Below are 21,585 nucleotides of genomic sequence, written 5' to 3' on the forward strand. Positions count from 1 at the left end.
TCTTTCTAGGCTACATTATATTTAGGTGTTTGATCTCCCATACTGATCCTCTAATGTTCTTATCTCTTTTCTCCTGTTTTTCATCTCTTTGTCTTTTTCTTCTAACTCCTCAGAGATTCCCTTAACTTTATGTCTTGCCCTTCTATTTTTTGTTGTTCATATTTCACTTTCATATTTTAAATTGTTAAGAACTCTTTTTCTCTGAATAGCGTCATGTGTGTAGTATCTTCTTTTATCCATCTGAGCATATTAATGGTTTTTAAATTTTTTTTTTAAATTTTATTTATTTATTTATTTATTTTTGGCTGTGTTGGGTCTTCGTTTCTGTGCGAGGGCTTTCTCTAGTTGCAGCAAGCGGGGGCCACTCTTCGTCGTGGTGCGCGGGCCTCTCACTAGCGCAGCCTCTCTTGTTGCGGAGCACAGGCTCTAGACGCGCAGGCTCAGCAATTGTGGCTCACGGGCCCAGTCGCTCCGCGGCATGTGGGATCCTCCCAGACCAGGGCTCAAACCCGTGTCCCCCGCATTGGCAGGCAGATTCTCAGCTGCTGCGCCACCAGGGAAGCCCCTAAAATTGTTATTCTTGTTTCTGTTTTCGGTTTGATCTTGATACTATCATTTGCCTTAGAGGCTTTTCTTAAGTTTGGTGATACTTGATTGCATATTTCTTTTTAAGAGGAGAGCACTAGAAAACATTGGAAGCTCTTCATATGTGGATAGAGGTTGTTAACTGTGGGGTTCACTGTAGGGTAATTTGGCTCCGCTCTTTTCATTGGGGAACACACCTGATGTCATTCTACTTAGGTCCTTCCTCTTGGGCTTGTCTAGGATCTCTCAGTTACCCACCGTGAAGTATTTGCCTGTGTTCTGGAAGCAGAGTGGAGGGGAAGAGGACTGGAGGTCACAGCGTTTATTATGCATACATTCATTTAATCACCTTGTTTTCAGTACAGTGCCTTTGCCCTTAATTGTGTTGATGTTTCCCTCTCCAAAGAATAAAATTCTAGTTTATTTGCCAAGGTGTAAGAGTGGTTGTTGCCTGACTCTGTGGAGTTGGGAGGAGATCTGGAAATATAATTGTCTTACAGATTTTCAACTAGTCTTCCTGGTTTGTTTTTTTTTTGAATTGAGATGTAAGTGACATACAACACTATATCAGTTTCAGGTGCATAACATAATGATGCACTGTTTGTATACACTGCAAAATGATCACCCAGTTTTCTGTTCTTTAATTACAGTTTTACTGCCACTTTAAAAAGTACTTGGGGGTCACCAATTCCTGAGCCTTATGGTTGTTACTGAATTATAGCTCACATCACCTCTCAACCCCCCTCTTCTGGCTTAGAATTCAACTTTTTAAAGTCAGCTTAGTTACCACTCATCCATCTGCTTTTCAGCTTCCAAAATTTTCTTGCTATTATAACCTTTCCTATTCTCTCTCTTTGTTGTATTTACATATAAGCACGATACATACAGTGGATAATAATTTAAAACATTACTGTCTTCTCATTAGAAACAATGGAAGCATAAAGATAGAAAACCCCATTACTGACATGTTATTGGAGTTTTTGGAGGTTGCAAAAGTAAATGTACAGGGTGGTGCAGTGGTTAAGAATCCGCCTGCCAATGCAGGGGACATGGGTTCGAGCCCTGATCCAGGAAGATCCCACATGCCACGGAGCAACTAAGCCCATGCACCGCAACTACTGAACCTGCACTCTAAAGCCCACGAGCCACAACTACTGAGCCCACGTGCCACAACTACTGAAATCCGCGTGCCCTAGAGCCCGTGCTCCGCAACAAGAGAAGCCACCGCAATGAGAAGCCCACGCACCACAACAAAGAGTAGCCCCCACTCAACACACCTAGAGAAAGCCCACGCACAGCAACGAAGACCCAATGCAACCAAAAATAAATAAATAAATAAAAATAAAAAAAAAAAAAAAGTAAATGTATATGTTTCAATCTTCCATCTTAACCCACAAGTCCCCAAAAGAAGTTTTTAAATGAAGGAAGGTTTTTTAAAGGTATAAGAAACCAGTGAACTTTAAAATATTCTTTTTATTTTAACCAAATTCAGCCTGATTTTGTTACATTTCCAACAGTAGGAGAATGAGATCCAAATACAGCTAGTGAATGTCTCAAAGCCACAACCAGGCTTTTTGACTGTTTGTCTTTTCCTGTCAAGAATTAAAATCCAGAGAGTCACAAAAACTAGAGATCAGAGACATTTCCTCTAATTTCCAACATTTTTCTGCAGTATTCCTAAGAGATACTCCTTGTGCTCCTTAAAACTATTTGATGAGGAATGTATTACCTTCTGAGACAGTTCATAAATTTATTTTGTGAAAATAGGGAGGGAAGTAGATTAGAAAGTTGGCTCTGTCACTCTGTAATGTTTATCCATAATATCCATGTTATAAAAACAGTATCCTGGGAACAGCGTTATTTGATATTCATGGCTTTAAATCAGATAGACTAGAGTTTTATTGGTTTTATCAGTTGTGTAACCTTTAGGAATTACTTAACACTCTGAACCTGTATCATCATCTGTGAAGCAAAGATTAAATACAGTCGGCCCACCTCGTCCACGGGTTTGGCATCCGTGGATATGGTGGGCCCATGTAGGGACTCGAGCAACTTTGGATTTTGGTATCTGCAGGGTTCCTGGAACCAATACCCCACTGATACCGAGGGACATCTGTAATACCTTGAGGGTTTATAAACTTTAAATAAGATACAGTATTAAAGGATATGGCAAAGAGCTTGGCACATAGAAGCTGAACACTAAATGATATCCATTTTTCTTCTTACTGGTTCAATCAGGGAAAGCTTTTCAGTGTATAACATTTGGACTATACCTGAAGAGAGGGTAAGATTTTAATAGATAAGCCAGAGATGGAGACCTTCCTGGAAGGATGGACCTTCCAGACTGAAGGAATAGCATGACAAAGCCATAGCTGTATCAAAGAATCAAGATCTGAGGCTTATTTAAGAAATGGCAAGTATTTTTAGGTGTTTGGATTGTAGAGTACATGAAAGGCTACAGCATAATGTGAGTGAGGCTAGGAAGGTTTTGACATAGGACACACCTCAGCAAGAAAATTAAAAAGCTAGTGTTCTCACATATTGCAACACTGAGTGAGACACAGACAAAGCAAGGATTCATTGGGAAATCAAGGCTCCCATCTCTGTTAAAGCTTACTTAACATGGCTTTTTAACGACCTGATAGAGATCAAAATTGTAATGGAAGTTATTGATAATCCTGGAAAAATGTATGTTACATATGTAGTTACTCTAAACAAGTCAAGAACATAAGTAAAGAATATGTCCAAGAGAAGAAGATTGCTATCTTCATATTTCAAAGGCTGTCAGGGGAAGAAGGAGTAAAATTAAACCTTGCTGATGGATTAGATTAATACAAATAGGTAGGAATCAGAAAGAGGGAGTTCTTAGTTCATATGAGAAATAATATTTTTTATCAGAACTACCCAACAATGAAATGGAAAGCTTGGGATGAATTAAGTATCTAGTCATTAGAGGTGTACATACTAAAGCTAGATGATTGTCAAAGATGCCGTAGAAAATGGGACTGTTCTTTGAAAAGGTAAAAGCAAGTGTCTTCTAAGGTTATGCTCTACTCCATATGGTTCTGTGCCTGACCAGGGCTCTTACATTATCTAGGTATAAACCTTGTATCAAGCTTTGCCCACAACAAGCTATTCCACAAACTAGAACCTTGAGGACTGTTACAAATACCCTGAGGCAGTGCCGTCCTTTAGTCAACTGTTTAAACTGCTTCAGAGAGTTCCAGTAGCCCTCACTAGAGCAGGCTCCTGATGGTGCCTTAACCAGGGACTTCTCCACAGTTCTGCTGAACACAGTGGGACAGTCTCACCCAAGTGAAGCCTTTGGTGCTGCTCAATGGACCTCAAGGACATCCTCGCCCAAGCAAGAGCCTCCAGACTCTTGAGACAGTGCTTGTCATCCCCTTGCAAACCCCTAGTAGCTATAAAACGCTTTCCTTCTCTTTGTGTTAACTGAAACTTGAGCCCCTTCCATTGGAGACTTGTTTTTTGACACTCCACAAGAGCAAGAAGGTGATAAAGATGGAGGGAGGGATGGGTACTTTGTACATTTCTCCAGACCATTACTTTTCCCTCCTTGTGTAAAACCATCATTCCTTCTTTGGAGCTGTTTAACTGTTCAACTCTCCATCACACCTAATCCTGAACATCTGATATGCTGGTTACTTCTTTGGGGCACTCAGAACTTGGAAGCTTGCTTATGGTCTTCCTTTCTAGGCCGCTGCTCATATAATAACCATGTTTTACCCTAATCTCATCCCATCTTTCCCATACCAAACTGTGTGCTGTTTCCCATGTTCTCTCTTGCTTCTGTGCTTTTATGCACACAGTTTCCTCTATTTGGAATACTGTTTCCCTACTCTTTCACCTAATAAAATCCAGCTTGCACTGTGTGGCCATATAGGTTATTACTTCCTTATCACTTCCTTTCCAAACATACTTGTCTCCCCTAGACTTGGTTAGGCGTCCTTCCTCTGTGTTCCTATAATTTTCTCTAATGTGATATTTATTATTCTTTAACATATTTATGTTTCTGATTTTTAAATGTCTTTTCCATTATATTATTATTACCCGGAAAGCAGGAGCTGCCTCTTTATTTTATAACTCCAACCCATGGCCTAGCGCATAGAAGGTGTTCAGTATCTATTGGCAGAATGCATACATGATTCCATCTGGTTGTCCTCTTTGTGCCTATACAAGACTGAAGGTGGAACAAAAAGGAGTAGGCTAGGTCTTATTACTGTAGCTAGTTTATATCTAGCTCAAATTCTGTTTGGAATGTATATATTCATACAAGTTAGATAAATAAATACACACACACTGATGGACTTAGGTTCAGAACGTAATTCTGCCCTTTACCTCCTGTTGTTTTACGCTTTCTTCCTGATAACCCTACACTGTCACCCCACTTTTCTGTTTCTGCCAATTTTCCCATCCCCTTACTTCAGCCCTTTGGCATTTCTTATCTTCAGAATGTTGTGAATATGTCACTTACCTTGGATGTTTTCTTTTTGGTGAGTCCTGTCTTTTAAGGGTATAGAACAGCGGTCCCCAACCTTTTTGGTACCAGGGACCAGTTTCATGGAAGACAGTTTTTCCGCAGGTGGGGCTGGGCGGGGGGAAATGGTTCAGGCAGTAATGCAAGCGATGGTTCAGGTGGTAATGCGAGCGATGGGGAGTGATGGGGAGCAGCAGGTGAAGCTTCGCTCGCTCACCCACTACTCATCTCGGGCTGTGTAGCCCGGTTCTTCACAGGCTGCGGACCGATACCAGGGGTTGGGGACCCCTGTTATAGAATGTTACATATAAGACATGTCTGATTCAGTTGAGACCAAAAATAACAACATATAGGCTTCACTAAAGGAAGTTAGGAGAAAAGCTAGTAATGAATGAAGCAGAAAAATAAGGTACAGCATTAATGATTAAGTGTAAAAAAACAGTATTGTTCTTAGGAATAGCTGTTGAGGAAAGGGGATGAGAACTAACAACTGTAAGATACTTATAACTCACAGACTGTGTTGAGAGTTTTACATACATTATTTTATTAATTCCATACAATAACTCTGAAGCAGATGTTGTTATGTGTATTAGGTAGATGAGGAACCAGAGGTTCAGAGGGGTTAAGTGACTTGCTCAAGGTCACAAAGGTGTTAACTTGCAAACCTGGAATTCCAACCCAAGACCTTCTCACTTTTTAGTTCCTCTCCGTTACCACTTCATATATTTTAAATTGGCTTTTTATTAGATTATTTTTGATTTAAGAATTTTGGAAGTTAGCTAGGAAGTTAATGTGAAAGTGGCAGTTTGAAGATAGAAGATCATGTGGTTTAATAACCTTGGAATAGTCCTTGGAACAGCCAATTGGTTTGATGGGGTGGTTTTGTGTCATAACCTGTTCAAAGATCATTAACTAATAGTGCCAGAGAGCAATATTTAAATAGCAAATGGAGCTCTCATTTACCAAATCTCTTGATGGAAATTTTAACACAATCTAAAATTTGTGCTGATTTTTTTTTGTATCTTTTTTTTTGCACAGTTGTCCAAAATTGTTCATGCCTGCTTAGATGATTAACACACTATATAAACTTTATTTTCAATGCACTTTGTCCAGAAGAAAATTGTATTCACACTCTATTGTGAGAAATTAAATAAAATGATTCCTTGGCCAATCTGCTCCTCTTCCCCTCGACACCACCCCCCCCACACACACACATACATATACACATACATTCATCTAATGCACTTACCTGCCTGTGAGTTTCACTTAGATTCTTTCCTCCATCTCCACTGATTTGCCTTTTTTCCTACTATTTACTGCCCAGCTTGGCTCAGCTCACTTTTGTCAGATTATGGCTTAGGTCCCAACACTTCAAGAAAGTTTTTCCCATGGAGATTTCTCCGTAAATCAAATAAGCAAATTTGGATTTCACCCCTGCAGTCTGCAACTCAATTCCCCCCCAAAAGTTTATTAATTACCATGCACCTGGCATAATGTTAGTTGGCAGGCATTTAATGATAAATAAAATAGATCTGTGCTATTAACATAGTCTTATTGTAGGTATTGTGTAAGGTGTATGGGAGCAAATTATTTAATCTTTCTGTATCTCAGTTTCTTCATCTATAATATGGGGACAATAATAGTACCTGCTTTGTTACAGTTCTTACGATGATGATTGCATGAGTTAGTATTTGTATAGTACTTAAGACAGGGCCTAGCATATAGAAAATGCTATAGAATTGTTTTTATTTACCAAAACAAAAGTGAACATTGCAATACTTTATCTAGTTCTAAAAAATCCTATTGGTATCTACTAGTATCATAATAAATTTATAGATTAGTTTATAGAAAAATGTCATTTTTATAGTAACAAATCTTCCTATCCAAGAGCAGGGTGAATTTCCATTTATTAAGATCTTCTTTTGCATCCCTTAATAGGATATTAAGGTTTTCATCATATAGATCTCACCATTTGGTTATTTTTGTTTCTAGGTATTTTATCTTTGTTGCTGTTTAAACTAGCACCATCTAATAGTCTGATTTCAATATTATTTATGTAAAGGAAGACTACTGATTTTTGTTTTTAAATTTTCTACTGAATTTGTGATGAATCTTCAGTTGGTTTGCTTGGATTTTCTAAATGTGTAATCATATCATCTCTAAAAATGGATCATTTTACCTCTTTTTCCCCAATTTTTATAGCTCTTAACTCTTTCTCTTATCTAATTTGTATTAATTAACTATGGTAGTAGTGAATAGCCTTATTTTATTTATATTGTGATTTTTGACTTATGACCATTATACTTGAAAAAGATTATTATATCCAACCTGGTGTGCTTTCCCAGTTTGATAAACAAGGTCACTTAATGCTGTGCTTTGCTTTAACAACCAAAGATTTCATCCTGTTCTGAACTAGTTATTCATGTATTTTTTAGTTTTTCAGTGTGTCTTCCATAAACTTGAACATCCACATTTGGCTCTTAGCCTGACAGGATCTTGCAAAATATTTTAGAGGACCATAGTCTCTGGAGAATAAAAGTTCAGACTCCTCAAAATAAAGTTAGGGATAATTCTTCAGTGTCTCAGACGCCTTCCCCTTGAGCACTTAAAGTATGTCCCAGCACGTGTTTAATGTTCAAAATATTATTTGCTATCTAAAACCTCTGTGTCCTTGTGTAGAGCTATCCCTGTTGTGCCTGACACATAGTAGATACACAGAAATGTTACCTGTTCGTCAAGGAACTGCTCAGGCCACATTCTCCCCACGAATTCACTCCAAGTATCTTCAAGTAAAAGGTAGATGTAATCTTTTCCACCTGTATTAGTTTTCTGTTGCTGCATAATAAATTACCACAAATTTAGCAGCTTAAACAACATGCATTTTTTAACCTCACAGTTCTGCAGGTCAGAAGTCTGAGTGGGCTCATCCAGTCTCTCTGCTCAGGGGCCGACAAGGCCAAAATCAAGGTGTTGCTCAGGCTGGGCTCTGATCTGGAGACTCTTGGGAATAATCCACTTCCAAACTCATTGAAAGTGTTGGCAGAATCCAGTTCCTTGCAACTGTAGGTCTGAGCAGGCTTTACTGGCTTTCTGCTCCTAGAGGCCTCCTGCATTCCTTCTCACATGGTCCCTCCATCCTCTGACCAATAATGTCCTATCAAGCACTTCTCACAGTGCAAATCTCTCAGAACATTCTCTTCTGCTTCTAGCTGGAGAAAACTCTCTGCTTTCAAAGGCTCGTGTGATTAGATTAGGCCTACCCAGGTAATATCCCTTTGCCATAAATATAAAATAATCAGGGGAGTAACACTGGGGCTAAGGGTCATAGAAGCCATCTTAAAATTCTGCCTATTGCCCCACCCTTCAAACTCTCATTGAAAGTTGTACTTTCCTTCTAGATTCACTTAGTTATCATTCATTTACAAGGTAACTGCCTCAGAGTGGCATCCATGGCTGAGTCACTTTATGACACTCTTTTCATACCTTGCACACCTTCCCTGTAGTAGATATTCAGTATGTATCCAATGAATCAATTATACTTTTTGTTAAATGAATCGTGAGATGAAAAGATGAGCAGAGTTATTCCAGACCAGACTGTAAGAACATCTGTCCAATTGGAAGGGCAGTGTGCACTTGACAGTTCATTGCCATTTGGGAGGGGTTTTTTTGTTTATTTTGCTTTTCCTTTTTTGAGGCTACATTTATTTATGATCAACCAGAGAGACTAAACAATGGATGCATGGGCTTGGACTCTAATGCAATTCAAGTGAGGTCAGAAGAATTCCACACACACAAAAAAAACCTTAAAAGGCATGAAGTAGGTATTACAGTAAAGTTAATATTTGAAGGGGAAAAAATCATTTGTAAGAGAAAAAAGCACTCTGGAAAACTGTGTTCCATTTAGGGCACCTCATTACCAGATTATTTAAGGTAAACTGGAGGGAGTTCAGAGACATAAAGAATGATGAAGAGGCTGTAGGGATTAATACAAGCAAAGATTTTAAACAACTAAATATGTATAGCTTAACTGAACAACAGCTGAGTAGAGATGTAACTGTTGTCAGATGTCTGATATCAAGAGAAGGAACGTGTTTCTCTGAAGAGTTGAGAGTCCCTTTCTAAGTATTAGAATTAAATGAGAAATGAGAAAACAATCTTTTCTATCCAACTTGTAAGCAGTATTTAGACTGTGTGTTGGGATATGAAGTGTCAGAGTTGAATTCAAATCCCAGCTCCTCTACCTGCTCTCTGCGAAAATTCAGACATCTCCTTTAACCTCTTTCACTTTGTCATGTGTAGAGTGGGAATTATACGACCTACCTCATGGGGTTATTACGAAGATTAAATGAAGCAGTAAACAATGAGGTTCCGTGCCTGGCACGGGTTGCAAGTCGAGAAGAATGGTAAATGCTATTGGTATTACCATTATCGTCTTCATTCTTAAGTGGTTAAGAGTTCGAAGTGCTAGAGTCCGACAAAGCTGGGGTGCAAATTCAAGCTCTACAATCTATTAACTCTACCTCTAAGTCTCAGTTTCTTCAACCATATGAGGGTAATAGTGAGAACTAATGAAATAATACAATCTGAAATACTTATCGTAATGCTTGGCACATTATTCAGTAAATATATTAGCAGCTGTAGCATTATTTTAATTATCATTAACACAATCAGCATTCAACCTAGAACCTGGCCAAAGTACTAGTATATATTCAAATTATTTCCAGATTTCCCCTATTGTAAACAATGCCACATACGTATCTCTTTTTTCATTATAATCACCACATGTGTGTGTGCATGCGCGTGCAGAGTTCAGTAATTATTTGTTGAATTGAATTTGGTAATTTCTACCAATAATCATGTCAGATATTTGTGGTCACTGTGCATTGCTAGGGAGATGCCGGAATTGGCTTCTATACTCCTTGTGTAATCAAATTTATGACAACAGATTTAAGTGCTTTTTTCATTCTAATAAAACTCTGACACTTAGATTTACCTGAGTTTCTATGAAAGAATCCCTGCTCTTATGATGGAATTTTCATTTTTGTCTTTTACACACATAAGAACTCCCTGTGGCTCCTCTTTACAAATAGGATTGTGTTGTGTAGTAAACAGAATCTACTCTGGCTAGATTAAGCAGAAATGGCATTAGTTTAGAGGGTTTCCAATTAGAAGATATTAAGATTAATCAGATAATCAGAGTGTATTAATCAGATGTATTCATCAATGAGTGATAGCTCACAGAAAGTACAGGATAGCCCAAAGAAGAGCTACAGATGACAAAAAAAAAAAAAAAAAAAAGCCACATGAAAGGATGCTAAATATTATTAGTCATTAGGGAAATGCAAATTAAAACTATAATGAGACACTACTACATACTTAATAGAATGGCTAGAATTTTTAAAACTGACAGTATCAAGTCCTGGCAATGATGCAGAGCAGCTAACACACTCATCCATTGCTGGTGGGAATGCAAGATTGTGTAGCCATTTAAAGACATTTTGGCATTTTTAAAATAAAGTTAAACATATATCTGCCATTCAACCCAGAATTTCCACCCCTAGGTATTGGTCCAAGAGAAATAAAAAATACAAATCCAAACAAAAACCTGTGCCTAAATGTTTATAGCACCTTAATTCATAATAGCCCAAACATGAGACAATCCAAATGTCTATCAACCAGCATACAGATAAACAATTTGTGGTATATCCATACAATGGAATACTACTCAGCAATAAAAAGGAGCATATACTCATACATGGAACAACATGAATGAATCTCAAAAACATAAAAAAGGCAGGCACTAGAGGCTAAATATTCTATGATTCCATTTGTAAGATATTCTAGAAAACTGTCTCTGCCCTATTAGACTGTGATCTCCTTGATCTGATACAGCTTTTAACAACAAGATTGCATCAAAGTCGGTGAACTGGAAGTAGAAATGGCTAAATTTGATCAGTTTAGGGAGCAAGTTTCAGCTCGCAAGGGAATCAGGAATCCAGATTTGGCCAAAGGTCAATATAAGGTAGCCTGGGGTAAATCAGAGTGCACAGGACTGTTAACAGGAGGGCAGGGAGCCAAGGTGGAGCCTGCTGGACCTGACATCATGAATATCTGCTCTAATGGATCCTACACAAGTTTGTCCACTCACACAGCCTGCAGCCTCCAGAGAATGTAACCTTTCTTTGATGATCACTAGTTAAAGCTGATTGCAGTTGCTATCAAGGGTCTAATTTACCTGCCTTTGACAAATTTCCAGCTGTACTTTGCTTGTCCATTTGTAGTATGCTTTACTGATCCTCTTCAGCAACTCAAGAATCGGCAGTGACAGAGGCCACACTTACAGACCAGGGTGACCCTGGAGTTGCATCAGTTTATTAGTGCTTCTAGTTATTTTCTGGCAAATGTTAAGAATCTGAAGCAAAGGACCATCTTAATTAAAGTGTTTTTAATATGACAGATTTTATAATGATAAGTTTGGCTCAAACATAACCTGTACCTCGTAAATACAACATATGCTATAAAGAAAAGAGCCTGCGGTTAGAACTCACAAACTTAGATTCTGGTCCCTGGACTCCACCTCTTCACCCTTGGCTAGGCCACTTAGCCTCTCACTTACCTTCCAGGGTGAATGGAGCAGGTGGGCCAATACTCTCAAAAGTGCCACTCAGCTCTAACTTGAATCCCGTGATTCTAAGAGTAGTTGATAGGATGATTGGGAGGAGGAATGGAAGAAACTTTTCCATTCTTAGACTTAAGAGCTTTTAGACTTGACTCAGACTTTTCAGACCTCAGAATGTCAGGCTTCAGCTGTGTCCAGTGTTTACATTATAACAGCTATTTTGGAAAAAAACTGGCAAGGTTTATAGATGAGGATGGAAAAGTACTTAGGTTGTTCTTGCAACTAGAAGCCCATAATCAGGTTTTTATCCTTTCCTTAGAGGTATATATTGCAAGACTCACTGTAAGAAACAATATTATTACTCATATTAAATATTCAGGTAGCTTTTCCACATCTTTGAAAGAGTTGTATTTTCTTCTAGGAAGAAAGATTTTATTTTTGACATGGTGGTGCCCTTTTTTTAGGCTCTTAATCTAGTTTTTTTTTTTATGTCAGTGAAACCTTAGCATTTAAAAATGAATTGAAATATCGGTAACTAGTCCTATAGAGATTTTTGACTACATAAGCCAGAATTCTAAAGTTAAGTCTTTGATGTATATGTGCATTTTTAATTTCTTATTTTTTCAATTCCTCTCGACCAGTTCTTTTTGTAGTCAAATTCATTGTAATCCCATCGCAAAAGTGTTGATCTTGTAGTAAACTTTATTGAAGCATTGTATTAATGCACATTCCCTCATGGTAACAGACACTTTGTATCAAACCTATCATGCAGCTCAGCTCAAGTCCCATATGGAACTAATAAGCCACGCAATAAGTGGCCTTGTGTAGATGAATATGGCTTGGAAGGGTGAGAGAGAGAGAGAGAGAGTGTGTGTGTGTGTGTGTGTGTGTGTACGCGTGCGCGCATGTGTTATCTAAACTGAACTTCTCCTGCCAAAACCTAAATGACAAAATGATTCTTGAGCCCCCAGAGTCTTTACCAGCCTGGAAAAATTGGGTGTTTGAAAAATAAAAATAAAATTGAGCACTTTGATATTAAATTAGGCCTCAGCTCAATAGGAGGATGCTCACTGAGTACAAGAACTCAGCATTTATTTCTCAAAAGTACAATCACACTTTATTTTAAAATATGATTTCCAGAGCTGCAACTGGTCTTAACCTAGTCAGCGGAGCACCATTAATCAAGCTGTATGAACTAGTTAATTTCAATTACAAGAGCTCTAACATCATAGTTGATCTGTCTATATATAGTGATTTGAGATGAAACCAGCATGTGGCTTTGGAAAAATACTGTATTTTTATACAAAAAGGTGGTGTGGGAGAAGAAAACAAAGAAGATAATGAATGGAATTGACATGGTTATAGTGTCTGTTGAGGGCTGAATGTATTCATTGCTCTGGTTTTCTTTCCTTTTTTTTTTTTTTTGTTCCAGTAACCATAAAGCTAGATCTTCCTGGTTATTTTAGTATAGGGCTTTTCTTCTGCTAGTAGACAATAGCACTTGTTCATTTTTCTGGGGAAACCACTGAACATTGCTTCTCCCTACTTCCCATCTAATTTATCATCCATGTGTAGTTTTCACCTACTAGCCTACTATAGAGTTGCACAGAAATTTAATTGCTCCCATGGAGTTCTAAACCAATCAGAGTAAAGCTGAAATTCAAGTTAATTGAAACCAAAATTCCACTTAAAACTGCTTAGACTCTTTGGGTGGTGGTGCAGTAGGAAGTTGTTACAAAAGGTGTTTATTTCAGAGACTAATCTGTGGCAGTTAGACAGACCCAAAGCAACATTTTATTTGCCTGCATTTCTTGGCATCTGCCTTCCCCAGTAAGAATTGAGAGCAGAGGGAGCTGCATTTAGGGAACTGTGGGATTTATTGGTAGTAGTTGGGAAGGGCAGGTTTTGATGGAATGTTGGAGAAAGATTTCTTAGAGAAAAGAGTACTTTAGTCTTTTAACCTATCCTTCACAGCTGCTCCTGGAGTTGTTTTCCCCATTCACTTTCCTGCTTAAAACCCTGTAGTAGATTCTTACTGCTGTCAAGGAAGATAAATCCGAATTCTTGAGCTAAGTGCTCTAGGCCCTCAGTAGTTTTAATGAATACTCTCTAATCAGGCCTCAGAAGTTTCCATTCTCTATAAAAATCCTGATTGAACTCTTACAACAATTTTATGAGACAAATATTGTTGGTCCTGTTTTATAGACAAGGCACAGATTGGTTCTGTACCTTGTTCAAGGTTACATTATATGGTGAGAACAAACTATGAGTCCAGCCAGTCACTCAGAAGACAGAGAGCTGATTCGCAGTGCCTAGCCTAGTGGACACTAAATAAGTATTTGTTGTATGAATAGGATGTGTAGGAACTTAGTAAATGTAGCTCTTTCTCTCCTTTCCCTATCCTTGTTCTTTCTTTCCCCCTTGGCCTCACTCCTCCTTTAACTTCTTGTTTTTACTAATACCTTACCAGGGAGCTAACTTGTTAAAGAATTACTTAATAAAAATATAGATTTGTTCCTTTCCTGAAGTATTTACATTTTAATACCAGGTCATCTCTACCTGACATAGTAGAGCGTTAGACTGAACCCCATTTTACTCCCTCCATTTTTGGACACTTCCCTTAAGGTGTCCAGAAATGTATCTTCTGGAGACTCTTCCATCAGACCTACCCCTCAGTGAACACATAAAGATTTGACACCCTCTTAGCCAACTTTGACTTCTGACACCATCAGAAGTGAGCAACACCTGAAATGGGGCTGAGTGGACTGATGTTCCTTCATCACTCACATTGTGAATGTGTGCTACCCTAACCGTATTTTTATATCAAAATCCATAGATGCATGGTTTCTATAACTTATAGAGCATTTAAAGTGGACACGTAGAACTTTGAAAGGCTCTTGGAGATGACCTAGTCCAGGGGGGTTTAAACTCCAGATGGGTTTAAACTCCACATGGGTTTAAACTCCAGATGGGAATGCCTCCTTGGCTCTAACTATACTCCCCAACAACTGCCTACAGTTAGAGCAGTTTCCTATTTGTTTCACACTTGGGGCTTCTACATAACATTTCATGTGAACGAAGGATTCCAGGGCTACCAAAAAAAGAAGTTTGAAAATTATTTGACTAGCCCAGGCAGGGAAGGGACTTACTCGTAGCCATACAGCAGAGCAGTGTCTGTCACCCAGGTCTTCTGACCACCCATATCATGAGTCGATCTTTCCACTTCACTGTGTAATTATTTTAAAGATATTGATACGTATATATGGGGTTTTTAAAATTTATTTATTTTATTTTTGGCTGTATTGGGTCTGTGTTGCCACATGCAGGCTTTCTCTAGTTGCAGCAAGCAGGGGCTACTCTTTGTTGCGGTGCGTAGGCTTCTCACTGCGGTGGCTTCTCTTGTTGCGGAGCACGGGCTCTAGGCATGCGGGCTTCAGTAGTTGTGGCTCACGGATTCTAGAGCGCAGGCTTAGTAGTTGTGGTGCACGGGCTTAGTTGCTCCACGACATGTGGGATCTTCCCGGACTAGGGCTAGAACCCATGTCCCCTGCATCGGCAGGTGGATTCTTAACCACTGCGCCACCAGGAAGGCCCTGTATATGTGTTTATTGCTGCCTCTCTCGAGTGCTTGTAGTCAGAAACTTAGTAAATTAGTAAAAATTAGCTTTTAAAAAGGTGAACTATGTACTTAAGATTTTTTCCCCTTTGATTTGAATTCTGTTGTTCACCTTTTCTGATTCTAATCGTAGTTAGTTAAGTGATAAGCCATTTTTGAGCACCAGTTTTATGCCCAGCTTAGTGATAGATGCTATGATAATGATATAATATATAGAGAGAGTATATATGTAGCATGATGATAATAGGTATAGTTTATTGAGCACTTACTATGTACCAGATATCGTTTTGGGTCCTCTACATACTTTATCGTATTTAAACTTTATAACAGCTCTGCAAGGCAGATAACATCCCATTTACAAGAACTGACTTACCCAAAGTCAAACAACTAATAAGTGACAGCACTGGTATTGCAAACCCACATTGTCTGCATCTATGCTCATTCCAGTGTGTCAAGATGCCTCTCATTCCCTCCCATACAGCATTAATTTTAACTTACTAATTAATTAATTAACAAATATGTTTTAAGTATCTATTCAGTTAGTTTAGGCTTTCCAAAGACAGCAAATGGAAAGGTGGTGTAAGAAGGGATTTGGCAGAGGGGTAAAATGCCCCCTATCCTGGAGTAATCAGAGACCTTCCTACAGGAAATGGAACTGGTGTTGGCTCTCTGAGAATGGACAGAATATGACCAGATGGAGCAGAAGCAAGAAGAACTACAATCCTGCAGCCTGTGGAACAAAAACCACATTCACAGAAAGATAGACAAGATGAAAAGGCAGAGGGCTATGTACCAGATGAAGGAACAAGATAAAACCCCAGAAAAACAACTAAATGAAGTGGAGATAGGCAACCTTCCAGAAAAAGAATTCAGAATAATGATAGTCAAGATGATCCATGACCTCAGAAAAAGAATGGAGGCAAAGATCGAGAAGATGCAAGAAATGTTTAACAAAGATCTAGAAGAATTAAAGAACAAATAAACAGAGATGAACAATACAATAACTGAAATGAAAAATACACTAGAGGAATCAATAGCAGAATAACTGAGGCAGAAGAACAGATAAGTGACCTGGAAGACAGAATGGTGGAATTCACTGCTGTGGAACAGAATAAAGAAAAAAGAATCAAAAGAAATGAAGGCAGCCTAAGAGACCTCTCAGACAACATTAAACACAACAACATTCGCATTATAGGGGTCTCAGAAGGAGAAGAGAGAGAGAAAGGACCCGAGAAAATATGTGAAGAGATTATAGCCGAAAACTTCCCTAACATGGGAAAGGAAATAGCCACCCAAGTCCAGGAAGCACACAGAGTCCCATACATGATAAACCCAAGGAGAAACACACCGAGATACACAGTAATCAAATTGGCAAAAATTAAAGACAAAGAAAAATTATTGAAAGCAGCAAGGGAAAAACAACAAATAACATACAAGGGAACTCCCATAAGGTTAACAGCTGATTTCTCAGCAGAAACTCTACAAGCCAGAAGGGAGTGGCATGATATACTTAAAGTGATGAAAGGGAAGAACCTACAACCAATATTACTCTACCCGGCAAGGATCTCATTCAGATTCGATGGAGAAATCAAAAGCTTTACAGACAAGCAAAAGCTAAGAGAATTCAGCACCACCAAACCAGCTCTCCAACAAATGCTAAAGGAACTTCTCTAAGTGGGAAACACAAGAGAAGAAAAGAACCTACAAAAGCAAACCCAAAACAGTTAAGAAAATGGTAATAGGAACATACATATCGATAATTATCTTAAACGTGAAAGGATTAAATACCCCAACCAAAAGACATAGGCTCGCTGAATGGATACAAAAACAAGACCCATAAATATAGGCTGTCTACAAGAGACCCAGTTCAGACCTAGGGACACATACAGACTGAAAGTGAGGGGATGGAAAAAGATATTCCACACAAATGGAAATCAAAAGAAAGCTGGAGTAGCAATACTCATATCAGATCAAATAAACTTTAAAATAAAGAATGTTACAAGAGACAAGGAAGGACACTACATAATGATCAAGGGATCAATCCAAGAAGAAGATATAACAATTATAAATATATATGCACCCAACATAGGAGCACCTCAATACGTAAGGCAACTGCTAACAGCTATAAGAGAGGAAATCGACAGTAAAACAATAACAGTGGCGGACTTTAACACCTCACTTACACCAATGGACAGATCATTCAGACAGAAAATTAATAAGGAAACACAAGCTTTAAATGACACAATAAACCAAATAGATTTAATTATATTAATAGGACATTCCATCCAAAAACAGCAGAGTACACTTTCTTCTCAAGTGCACAAGGAACATTCTTTAGGATAGATCACATCTTGGGTCACAGATCAAGCCTCAGTAAATTTAAGAACATTGAAATCATATCAAGCATCTTTTCTGACCACAATGCTATGAGATTAGAAATCAATTACAGGGGAAAAAAATGTAAAAAACCCAAACACATGGAGGCTAAACAATACATTACTAAATAACCAAGAGATCACTGAAGAAATCAAAGAGGAAATCAAAAAATACCTAGAGACAAATGACAATGAAAACATGACGATCTAAAACCTATGGGATGCAGCAAAAGCAGTTCTAAGAGGGAAGTTTATAGCTATACAAGCCTACCTCAAGAAACAAGAAAAATCTCAAATAAACAATCTAATCTTACACCTAAAGGAACTAGAGAAAGAAGAACAAACAAAACCCAAAGTGAGCAGAAGGAAAGAAATCATAAAGATCAGAGCAGAAATAAATAGGAACAAAGAAAACAGTAGCAAAGATCAATAAAACTAAAAGCTGGTTCTTGGAGACGATAAACAAAATTGATAAACCATTAGCCAGACTCATCAAGAAAAAGAGGGAAAGGACTCAAATCAATAAAATTAGAAATGAAAAGGGAGAAGTTACAACAGACACCGCAGAAATACAAAGCATCCTAAGAGACTACTACAAGCAACTCTATGCCAATAAAATGGACAACCTGGAAGAAATGGACAAATTCTTAGAAAGGTATAACCTTCCAAGACTGAACCAGGAAGAAATAGAAAATATGAACAGACCAATCACAAGTAATGAAATTGAAACCGTGATTAAAAATCTTCCAACAAACAAAAGTCCAGGACCAGATGGCTTCACAGGTGAATTCTATCAAACACTTAGAGAAGAGCTAACACCTATCCTTCTCAAACTCTTCCAAAAAATCGCAGAGGAAGGAACACTCCCAAACTCATTCTATGAGGCCACCATCACCCTGATACCAAAACCAGACAAAGATACTACAAAAAAAGAAAATTACAGACCAATATCACTGATGAATATAGATGCAAAAATCCTCAACAAAATACTAGCAAACAGAATCCAGCAACACATTAAAAGGATCATACACCGTGATCAAGTGGAATTTATCCCAGGGATGCAAGGATTCTTCAATATACGCAAATCAATCAATGTGATACACCATATTAACAAATTGAAGGATAAAAACCATATGATAATGTCAATAGATGCAGAAAAAGCTTTCAACAAAATTCAACACCCATTTATGATAAAAACTCTCCAGAAAGTGGGCATAGAGGGAACTTACCTCAACACAGTAAAGGCCATATACGACAAACCCACAGCAAACATCATTCTCAATGGTGAAAAACTGAAAGCATTTCCTCTGAGATCAGGAAGAAGACAAGGATGTCCACTCTCACAACTGTTATTCAACCGTTTTTGGAAGTCCTAGCCACGGCAATCAGAGAGGAAAAAGAAATAAAAGGGATACAAATTGGAAAAGAAGAAGTAAAACTGTCAGTGTTTGCAGATGACATGATACTATACATAGAGAATCCTAAAGATGCCACCAGAAAACTACTAGAGCTAATCAAGGAATTTGGTAAAGTTGCAGGATACAAAATTAATGCAGAGAAATCTCTTGCATTCCTATACACTAATGATGAAAAATCTGAAAGAGAAATTAAGGAAACACTCCCATTTACCATTGCAACAAAAAGAATAAAATAGCTAGGAATAAACCTACCTAGGGAGACAAAAGACCTGTATGCAGAAAACTATAAGACACTGATGAAAGAAATTAAAGATGAAACCAACAGATGGAGAGATATACCATGTTCTTGGATTGGAAGAATCAATATTGTGAAAATGACTATACTACCAAAAGCAATCTACAGATTCAATGCAATCCCTGTCAAATTACCAATGGCATTTTTTATGGAACTAGAACAAAAAATCCTAAAGTTTGTAAGGAGACACCAAAGACCCTGAATAGCCAAAGCAGTCTTGAGGGAAAAAAACGGAGCTGGAGGAATCAGACTCCCTGACTTCAGACTATACTACAAAGCTACAGTAATCAAGACAATATGGTACTGGCACAAAAACAGAAATATAGATCAATGGAACAGGATAGAAAGCCCAGAGATAAACCCATGCAGCTATGGTCAACTAATCTATGACAAAGGAGGCAAGGATATACAATGGAGAAAAGACAGTCTCTTCAATAAGTGGTGCTGGGAAAACTGGACAGCTACATGTAAAAGAATGAAATTAGGGGGCTTCCCTGGTGGCTCAGTGGTTGAGAATCTGCCCGCCAATGCGGGGGACATGGGTTCGAGCCCTGGTCTGGGAAGATCCCACATGCCGCGGAGCAACTGGGCCCGTGGGCCACAATTGCTGAGCCTGCGCGTCTGGAGCCTGTGCTCCGCAACAAGAGAGGCCGTGATAGTGGGAGGCCCGCGCACCGCAATGAAGAGTGGCCCCTGCTTGCCGCAGCTAGAGAGGGCCCTCGCACAGAAACAAAGACCCAACACAGCCATAAATAAATAAATAGTACATAAATAAATAAATAAAGGTTGCTTCCAGTTGTGCTCTTTAAAAAAAAAAAAAAAAGAATGAAATTAGAACACTCCCTAACTCCCTAACACCACACACAAAAATAATAAACTCAAAATGGATTAGAGACCTAAATGTAAGACCGGACACTATAAAACTCTTAGAGGAAAACATAGGAAGAACACTCTTTGACATAAATCCCAGCAAGATCTTTTTTGATCCACCTCCTAGAGCAATGGAAATAAAAACAAAAATAAACAAATGGGACCTAATGAAACTTAAAAGCTTTTGCAAAGCAAACTACAAATAAGATGAAAAGACAACCCTCAGAATGGGAGAAAATATTTGCAAACAAATCAACGGACAAAGGATTAATCTCCAAAATATATAAACGGCTCATGCAGCTCAATAGTTAAAAAAAACAAACAACCTGATCCAAAAATTGGCAGAAGACCTAAACAGACATTTCTCCAAAGAAGACATACAGATGGCCAAGAAGCACATGAAAAGCTGCTCAACATCACTAATTATTAGAGAAATGCAAATCAAAACTACAATGAGGTATCACCTCACACCAGTTAGAATGGGCATCATCAGAAAACCTACAAACAACAAATGCTGGAGAGGGTGTGGAGAAAAGGGAACCTTCTTGTACTGTTGGTGGGAATGTAAATTGAAACAGCCACTATGGAGAACAGTATGGAGGTTCCTCAAAAAACTAAAAATGGAACTACCATATGACCTAGCAATCCCACTACTGGGCATATACCCAGAGAAAACGATAATTCAAAAAGACACATGCACCCCAATGTTCATTGCAGCACTATTTACAATAGCCAGGTCATGGAAGCAACCTAAATGCCCATCGACAGACGAATGGATAAAGAAGTTGTGGTACATATATACAATGGAATATTACTCAGCCATGAATAGGAACGAAATTGGGTCATTTGCAGAGACGTGGATGAATCTAGAGACTGTCATACAGGGTGAAGTAAGTCAGAGAGAGAAAAACAAATATCGTATATTAACACATATATGTGGAACCTAGAAAAATGGTATAGATGAACCGGTTTGCAGGGCAGAAATTGAGACACAGATGTAGAGAACAAACGTATGGACACCAAGGGGGTAAAGCGGTGGTGGGTGGGGGTGGTGGTGTGCTGAATTGGGAGATTGGGATTGACATATATACACTGATGTGTATAAAACGGATGACTAATAAGAACCTGCTGTATAAAAAAATAAATAAAATAAAATTTGAAATAAAAGAATATTACCAGATGTAGGATGCCTAGAGGGAGACTGGGAGACAGGAAAGAGAGCTATCTGCCAGAGTGGTGAGCTCTGCATAAACCATTGTTAGCCAATACTGGACAGCTATTTTATATATATATGTATATATATAGGGGA

The 21,585-nt window shown here is 38.3% G+C and overlaps 1 protein-coding gene and 1 long non-coding RNA gene across 8 annotated transcripts in view; one reads left to right on the forward strand and one right to left on the reverse strand.

The window, feature by feature from the left end:
* The window catches only part of UVRAG (UV radiation resistance associated), a 316,243-nt gene that overhangs the window by 262,431 nt on the left and 32,227 nt on the right, over positions 1-21,585 (forward strand). The gene's annotated exons all lie outside the window — the stretch shown is intronic.
* The window catches only part of LOC309605916, an 89,433-nt gene that overhangs the window by 48,249 nt on the left and 19,599 nt on the right, over positions 1-21,585 (reverse strand). For both annotated transcript variants that reach the window (XR_014231569.1, XR_014231570.1), the window contains exon 2: positions 7,811-7,918. This is a non-coding gene — a long non-coding RNA (uncharacterized lncRNA). The remainder of the gene's footprint in view (positions 1-7,810; positions 7,919-21,585) is intronic.

Source organism: Balaenoptera borealis, assembly GCF_965194805.1.
Source record: "Balaenoptera borealis genome assembly, chromosome: 11".
NCBI classification, from domain to species: Eukaryota; Metazoa; Chordata; class Mammalia; order Artiodactyla; family Balaenopteridae; genus Balaenoptera; species Balaenoptera borealis.